This window comes from Podarcis muralis, chromosome 18 (assembly GCF_964188315.1).
Source record: "Podarcis muralis chromosome 18, rPodMur119.hap1.1, whole genome shotgun sequence".
Classification (NCBI taxonomy): domain Eukaryota; kingdom Metazoa; phylum Chordata; class Lepidosauria; order Squamata; family Lacertidae; genus Podarcis; species Podarcis muralis.
Genome location: NC_135672.1, coordinates 2,472,364 through 2,481,565, shown reverse-complemented (window position 1 = coordinate 2,481,565; position 9,202 = coordinate 2,472,364). Strand labels below are relative to the sequence as shown.

General features: G+C 44.3%; 1 long non-coding RNA gene across 1 annotated transcript; it reads left to right on the top strand.

Moving 5' to 3' along the window:
- Positions 1-342: 342 nt before the first annotated feature.
- LOC144326086 (uncharacterized) lies at positions 343-8,436 on the top strand. Its single transcript, XR_013391235.1, has 3 exons — positions 343-521; positions 6,746-6,902; positions 8,321-8,436. It is a non-coding gene; the product is annotated as an uncharacterized LOC144326086 (long non-coding RNA).
- The last annotated feature ends 766 nt before the right edge of the window (positions 8,437-9,202 follow it).

Below are 9,202 nucleotides of genomic sequence, written 5' to 3'. Positions count from 1 at the left end.
TCGTGTTTTTCATATTCTATTGGGAGCCGCCCTGAGTGGCTGGGGAAACCAAGCCAGATGGTGGGGTAGAAAGAAATGGTGGTTGTTGTGACACTAGATTTCATGAACACTCATCTCAGAGTGCCCTGGAAATGGAGGGCCAGAGTCTTTTATATACTAACCTTTTATGCTCTTCCACATCTGTTTAATGCTCCGAAACCCCTCTTTTCGCTTCTTTTAGACTTTTATGTATACTTTGTGTTTTAATACTTTTTAGCTTTACGTTTTACAGTTTGGAAATGACTGTACCCCACCCTACTGATGCTGGTCTACTACCGTAATAAAGATTTGATTGATTGAAATGAAAAATCCTATAGTAATGCAGTGATTGGACACCGAAATAATATAATACAGGGTGATTCATAATGAAATATACATTTTCCAGATCCTGTAAGACAGGCGCCGACACGGAAAACAGCTGCGAACCGTGAGGTAGATGTACTGATACAGTTTGTCTTCCGCGACTGAGGGAAGTGATGGAGGTGAGAGTGCGCGTGTCACGTGACTAGTCAGGCGAAATGGCGGCGTCTGGAGTGGAGAAGGCGTTTTGTGTTCTTGAATTCAGCAAAACGGAGTTTGTTGTGCAACGGCATTTTCGATTGTGATGTGTGTTGTGTGACAAAGGGTGCACACATAGAACATCTCTGACTGTTTCTAAAATACTTTAAACATTCCCCTACAATTCTGTCACAGGTAACATGAGATATATTATATTCTCTTTTATATTGTGTTGGAACTGTATACTGCATTATGAATCACTCTGCATAATAACATAAAACATACCATAACATAACATAACACAACATAACATAACATAATATAATATATCGTACTTTTCCGTGTATGAGACGAGTAAAATGGGACCCTCCCCTTTTTCTTAATTTTCAGTTCCCAAAAATAGGGGTTGTCTTATACACAGGGGCATGTTCTACATGGTAAAATACAGTAATATGTAATATATAATATAATATAATACAATATAATATAATATAATATAATATAATATAATAATATAATAGGGACCCCTGACCCTTAGGTCCAGTCGTAGCCGACTCTGGGGTTGCGGCGCTCATCTTGCTTTACTGGCCGAGGGAGCCGGCGTACAGCTTCTGGGTCATGTGGCCAGCATGCTCATTCTGGCAAACCAGAGCAGTACACGGAAATGCCGTTTACCTTCCCGCCGGAGTGGTACCTATTTATCTACTTGCACTCTGACTTGCTTTCGAACTGCTAGGTTGGTAGGAGCTGGGACCAAACAACAGGAGCTCACCCCGTCGCGGGGATTCCAACTGCCGACCTTCTGATCGGCAAGCCCTAGGCTCTGTGGTTTGACCCACAGCACCACCCGTGTCCCAATGTAATAATTATAATATAATATAATATAATATAATATAATATAATATAATATAATATAATAATAATATACCTCGCCCCAGCTCTCCCCGCTTTCCACTGCTGCCTTTCGTGACCCATTGCCTTCCCCAGCTCTACTCTCCCCACCTCCTTTCACAATGACTCGTCCAGATTGGCGTAGGCGGCCTGCCACTCCCGTGAGCGCCGGAGTTCCCTCTCCACTCTCTTCCCTCTTGCCCGCCCCTAACCCTGGCCAGTGCAATAAAATTCATTGGACCGCAGTCAAGGCTTGGCTAAGGTCAGTTGCTACTCTTTGGAACAGGGAGCAGAGCTTACACAATACAGAAATTAAACCAACAGACTACGGAAGATGTCTTAAATGAATTTCTCAGTTTATTATACATAGCTTAGGAGAACGAAATGATGTAAAGTGAGCTTATGAATGATAGCGCATAAATGTGGGAAATGGAGCATAGAAAATGGAATACATAGAACTGGCATAACCAAATGGTATTGTTGAATATAAGAATTTATATGGTTAATAGGCAGTCATGACAAAGCAAACAGACTCAGAAACCTAACTCCTCTCTCCCTCCAGCCTATCTTGTTGTGAGATAAATATAACTTCTCAAAGCAAAAAATGATTAAATGATAAAACTTTACAAACTAAGGGCAGTAGACCAGGACTCATTGTAGTCCTTGGACAACCAAGGTAGCAAAACATTTCCTCCCATCTTACGGTTCATGTCAACAGGACTTCCTAAAACCTGGGCTAAGAATGAACACAATGTCTGTCAGAGGTGGAGAATAAGCAACATAGATGAGTAGCTGTGTTTCCTTTATGCACTTCTGGGCATCGGGAACATGGAATATTTTAAGAATCAGGTGTTCCCTTAATTTCTGGTTGTCAGGTGCTCCTTGGTGTTCAGATCAGGCCTCAGCACAATCATGTAGCACTTGGGAAGGAAGATGCAGCCCAGAAGCCCAGCACTGGAGGCCAACATAGAGAAGATCTGCACGGCCACCATGTACTTGCCCTTGGTGCTCAGGTAGGTGGGCACAAAAGAGACCCAAACGCTGCAGAAGACCAGCATGCTGAAGGTGATCAGCTTGGCTTCGTTGAAGGAGCCAGGCAGCTTCCTGGCTAGGAAAGCCACCGTGAAGCAGGTGGCAGCCAAGAAGCCCAGGGAGCCGAGGGCAACGTAAAACATGGCCACAGACCCTTCGTTGCATTGCAGGATGATCTCTTCCAGCTGGGAGAGCATGTCGGGCTCTGGGAATGGGGGAGAAGAGCCCAGCCAATTGGTGCAGATGAGAACTTGCCCCCCAGAACAGGAGATGACAATGGAGTTGGCCAGACTCTTGCCCAGCCATCTCCTCACCACCGTGATGGTCTTTGCCAAGACAGAAGAAACAGCAGCTGAGAAGATGATGCTGAAGGCCGTTTGTCGGAGAAGGCAGGTCTCTTTCCTTGGGCGCCCGATGAAGAGGAAGGAGGACAAAAAGAAAAGCAGGAGGGAGACGAGGAGGATGTAGGAGAGGTCCCGGTTGTTGGCTTTGACTATGGGAGTTTCCTTGTATTTAATGAAGATTCCCAACACAATGCCTGCAGTTATAGATAAGAAGAGGGTAACGGAAGCTAACACCATTCCCAAATATTCTTCATAAGCCAGGAAGATGATAATCTTGCGGACACATTGATTTCTGTCCTTGTTTGGATACTGATCTTCTGAGCATTTGGTGCAATGTTCTGCATCTGAGGAAGTGGAAAAAGAGTGGCTGCAGCATCAGTTACATCCCTAATGATCTGTTCTCTTTTACGTTTTGAAAAACTCTGTGGTGGACTTCAGTAAATAAGAATGTTAAAATAGGTAAAGCAAAATTGTGATGTAGGATAAACTGAGTAGCAATGAGCACTCCACTTCTGTTAACTGCATTGTTTGGTCCTGCCTAATCCTGAAGAAACAGCTCTTTAACTTGACATTTGAAATGCAGTTTTCTGTTGCTTCCATGCAATGTTCATAGTAGTGAGATCAAAACAGTCCATTGATTATATTGTAATAATTTTCATATGAAGTATTGTTCATTTTTTATTGTGCTTTTGCTATTAAAAATTTGCTGGTTTGCATCACCTGTCCATTACTCTTTATAAATGTCAACATGATTTCCTTTTTGGTGTGACTTGGTATAAAAAATAAAGAAAGAATGCTTTATGGGCATTCCTCTCACAGCTGCCCACTTTCAACCCCAGAGATTTCTTCCTTATGACTACTCCTTTCAACTCCCTTCCTGGATGTAATAAAGTTGATTAATCCTATGGATGTCGAGGAAGAATCCACATTCCCCAATGTCTGCAGAAATCTCACAAAAAGTGGGTGAGACTGGATTACTGCCCTGTGTTTACTCTCTCCAGAAATACCTTCCCCCTTGGAGTCACCCACCTTCCTGGGCGGAGAAGGTCCCTTCCGCACACCGAGCACAAGCATAGCAGCAAACGGGCTTTTCTTCTAGAACCACCTTGGCATATCCAGGTCGACATCTCTCTGTACACCTGGAACGAGGTACGGCCTAACCCAGGGGTCGGCAACCTGCGGCTCCGGAGCCGCATGCGGCTCTTTAACGCCTTTGCCGTGGCTCCGGGGCGGAGGCGAGGGGAGGAGGCGCATGTTCTGCAAAGCCATTTCCGAGCTAGAGAGGAGAGGGGGTTGCGAGCTAACCCCTCCCACACTCCATTCGCGGGGGCTGGCCTTTTGCCCCCGCGAGAACAGGGGAATCCCCGGGCGTGCCTGCAACCCTGCCCGCCAATCGGACCGCCCTCTTTGCCCCGTTCCAGCTCGCACCCTCTCCCTTCCTTCCCCTCGCGGTGTGTGGGATTCCACTCCCGGCAGTCCTTCTCCGCCGTCCTCGCTGCTTTCCTCCCCCCCGCCCCCCGCTTTCCTCCCTCTCTAGCCTCCTCTAGGCGTGGGTTGAAGCTGCGGCGGCCATTTCTTTAAAGGGCACCGATAAGGGGAAACCGTCGGCGCCATCTTTGTGGGCGCACGTGGGAGTCGCGGGAGCGGCCATTTTGGTTGAGGGCTGTAAGCAGGCTGCATTGAAAGGGGGCATGTAAGCTGGTCACTGTTTTGAAGGGGAGTGAAGAACACACACTCAAAAAAAGGTAACTTGTTAATTTAACCTTTATTTCTATGAGGAGGAGTAATTCTGAGGGGTCAAACAAAAAAATAATCAAAAAGTGTCAAAAAAGTTATTTTAAAATGACGAGGATGACATTGGGCCCTCATTATTAATTATTATTTACATCAGGCACTGATTATGATTTATGGTACACTGGGGCCCTGATTAATTTTCTATGGCATTTTGGGGCATTGATTATTGGGCATAGCAAATTTTGCTATGGGGCCCTCTGATTTCTAGTTGCGTCCCTCTTTTGGACCCCCGGTAGCCCAGCCATGGATAAAGGCAAGAAAAGAAAAATTTCTGAAGAAAACAGAATGTCTAATGATACATGGACAGAATCATTTGCCTTCTCTACTGACAAGACTGGTTTACCAGTATGCTTAATATGTGGTGAGAAATTTGCAAACAACAAAAAGTCAAATATTGCAAGACATTTCCAGAATAAACACACAGCCTTTGCTGAAAAATATCCAGATGGAGATGAGAGACGAAAAGCCATTGCAGAACTTATGAGGAAGGTTGATAGGAGCAAAAATAATTTCAAGAATTGGGTGAAGTCTGCAAATTCCACAACATATGCTAGTTTTGTAGCCGCTCAGGAAATAGTCAAGCACGGTAAGCCGTTCACAGTGTTATATTTGTTTTAAATGTCGCAATGGTTTTGCGGCTCCCAGTTGTTGTTTTTTCTTCGGAAACGGGTCCAAGTGGCTCTTTTTGTCTTAAAGGTTGCAGACCCCTGTGCTAGATTTAATGAACACTCATATCAGAGTGCTCTGTAAATTGGTGGCCATAGTCTTTATATACTAACCTTTTATGCTCTTCCACATCTGTTTAATGCTCCCAAACCCTTCTTTTAGCGTCTTTTAGACTTTTATATATACTTTGTGTTAAATACTTTTTCGCTTTCCGAAACGTTTTACAGACTGAAAATGATTGTACCCCACTCTACTGATGCTGGTCTACTACTGTAATAAAGATTTGATTGATTGATTGATTGATTGAAATGAAGTATCCTATAGAAATGCAATGACTGGACACTAATGTAATGTATTCCCCTCCCCCCAAATTCATACTTTATTACTTATTAATATTAGTAAGAATAATGAAATAAGTCAAGCCAGAGGCTGCTCCCAGCTTAAATTTATATAGCACCCTTCATTGGAATGCTACAAGTTGAATTGTAATAAGAATGAGAGTTTCCACCAATTTGAAGTGATGAAAGTTTAGGTAGGATGCAATCTTGACTAATTAATATAAATGCTTTGTCAGTGGCTGATCTGTAAATTATTTTTACTTGCCCTTTTGATCTTGGCTTTGCTCTATAATGGGGACCTGAATTGGAGGAACCTGAGTTGGAGGAGGATGCTAGCAGACGTCTCTCTCCTTATATTCCCAATAACGACACAAGACTTATTGGGAGAGATCACCCAGTTCACAATATCAAAGTCCGCTGGCAGCTCCCAGTTCTCATCCAAGCACAGCCTGCCTCTGGAAGTATTCAGACACCGAATTTCTCTCAAGAAAGGGTGAAGCTGGAATGACAGGGGAAAGCACCAGCACTGAGAAACCTGGAAGCCAAGATGGATATCTCAGTCCTACTCACTTCAACCTCTTATGATTTGGGGCCTGGGTGTATCTCATGTAGACTGGAATACCTATTCAGCCATTTTTATTACTACAGACCCTGCAAGTGCCCCAATTTTCCAGGGATGTCCCTGGATTAGAGTCAGTTTTTCATTTGATCCCGGAATGTCCCACTTTTCCTTTTCTTCATTGGAGAAAAGTTGGCAGATGTGGAGTTATCCAACCCGCAAGCCGTCCAATCCTGTATCGGGAATTTTAATATGTTTTATATTTTAGTATGAATTTCTTTATTTTGGGAGCTGCCCAGAGTGCTGAGGCAAGCCAAAAAGATGTGTGGGGTATAAACAGTGATATATTTCTAGCAAAAAGGGTGCCGGAAATCACCATGAACACCTCCCTCTGAGAATGGCAATGGTACCCGCCTGAGAGGTGCCAGAACTGAGTTTGAGTGAGTCCCGACCCCCCAGTAAAAAAGCCCTAGGTATCAACAGTATCTGTATAGGGACAGATGGTATGTCCCTATTTTCATCAGAGAAATGTTGGGCGGTCTGCTACTATTACTAATACTAATAGTAATTATGATATGTTGCAGGTCTATCCCCAGTCAAGATCAGCATCTGTGTGGACTGCAGTTTGCAAAAAGGGGAAGGAAATACCTGCCACGGCTGTAGCCTTTGGGGTCCCCATTGCTCTCCTTCCTCCACCATCAGCAAAGCATGCAAGGCCTGAGCCACAGCTTGAACATGGATGTAAGTGCCATAGATGTCTAGAGACAGGGCTCTCTCATGCACCCCTTGGGATAATGGCTCCAGTTTCTCCTCCTCTTTGCATCTTATCCTGCCTTTCACGGACAACAAATGCTTTGAATATGAACACTGAAATGCTTGATTGAAATAATCCCTAAGATTGAACTGCAATTTGTCACCTTTGCTGCTCCTTATTCCGGTCTGAATTGCAAAGGACAGAGAACCATGGAGGTGCTGGAATAAATTTGGAGGGATGTAAAAGCCATTTCTGATTTCTAGCAAAGATGTTGTGATCCAGACTTTTGCCCCTATTTCCTTCTCATATACCATGTTTATTGACAGGAGTATTATGATACCTAGTGCATTGGTTATATAGGAAACAAATACCCCAACTTGTCTCCGTAGGAAAAAAGGTTCCCCAGGCCTGATAAATTGACCTGGATCATTTTCTGGTACTCTTTTTGATAAAGCAATGCAGATCCCTTTGCTGAGCAGCAGAGGTTTCACAGCGCTCACAAATCTTTCTCCACTGTCATTGTCTGGAGTGAAGAGGCCAATCCACGTCCATCCAAAATGCAGGAGCAATTCAACAATCCCCGGGTACTGACTTTCCTCTTTGGGACTCATCCGGTAGACAAAAGGGAACAGGGTTTTACCTTCGAGAACCTGGGAAGTGAAGCCATAACTGATCTAGCAAGGAAAGCAAAAGATCAGCAATTTATTTTACTTTCAGCATAATGGGTATTTAATCATCTGAATTGCCTGATATCTAAATCTCTGCTGGCTGAGGCTGATGGGAGTTTTAGTCGGAAACATCTGGAGGTGCCAAGTTGGTAAAGGCTCAGTTTTGAAAAAGGGATGTTGAATCCATAGCTCAGGATTTTCCCATTTTGAAAAATATCCTCACTTGACCCCTCCCAAGAGAAAATAGAATTTTACACAGTTGGAATTCTCTGTGCTTCCATGCTCTCCCACTACTTACCTGTGGGATTTTGTAGATGCCTGACAAGGCTGAAATCACTCTTGAGATGAAAGTGTTGCTTCTTTCAAGAACAGCCAGCAGCTGATTCTGTTCTCCACAGTGATAATTGGGAATATTGCATCCACTGCCTGCAAGCAGCTCTAGCATGGCGTCCGAAGTCATCCTTGCATCAAAATAGTTCTCATAGATGTTGTAGCCCAGGGTGATGTTGGGTAAGAGCCTGAGATCCTGGTTGATCTCTTGGATGGTGAACAGGAAAGACAACATGTGCCAGTAGAACCTAGGTGCCTCCCTGCAATAAATGAACCCTTTAAACAGAGTGCAACTGGCATTCGTATGAATGGGGGTGGGGACATTATATGATCCACAAAGATTAATATTTGTTTGTTTCTTTGTTTTTCCATCCTTCTGCATTGACATCAAATCTTTTCCTGTCTAGCATAGAGGAAGAATTTGGAAATCTCTGCTCCATTACAGCACCTTTGAAGCACACAGAGCTGTTCAACAGTGGAACGGACTCCCTCCGAAGGTGACCATGTGTCATGGATGCTTCAGGTGAGATTCCTCTGGGTCCCTTCCATCTCTACCACTCTATGATTCTATTCTACTGTGGTTTTATGAGTAAGAAATGAAGGCGCCCCTCAAAAATTGTGATATACTGGGAAGTTGCTGCAAAGGCTGCTTTTCTTGCAGTGGTCTTTGGCTTCTTCCAAGGGGCTAGACTATAGGTAGGTAAGAGACCATTTTATTGACAGAAGAGAAGCACCAAATACCTCAGTCCCCTTTTACTTACATATGGGGCCTGGTGGCTTGCAGGTTTGACTGTGTGGTAAAATTATAATTTTGTCCATATTCTGGATCAGAAACTACACGAATGAGCACACCTCCCTTTACTAGAATCTTTTACTAGACACCCCTCCCCAGCTCCCAGCTCCTCCAACAGCAAGCCCAATGGTCAGGGCAGGGTAGTCCTGCAACACCAGCCCTTGGCTCCCCAGCCCTGAGAAAGGGGCTATTTCCTTGATAAACAGGAACCATTATAAGGAGTGGAGGACCATGAAACCATCTGCAGATAAGTGCATACACTTCAGTCCTGGCGAAGGGTGTCTGAGAAAAGTTGTATGGCGTTTCCTCAACAAAGCGTTTTGGAGAGATGATCCCACTGATGAGAAAGTGTCCAGGCCGGTAGTAATTGCGAGCATCCGTTTGATCCCTGACCAGATTCAAGGGGCATTTCGCCTTGTGGTTCTTGCAGACTCCAAAGGACATCATGAGCAGCAGAAGCAGCAACAGAAGGAGCAGGGATCTCATTCTGGCTCTG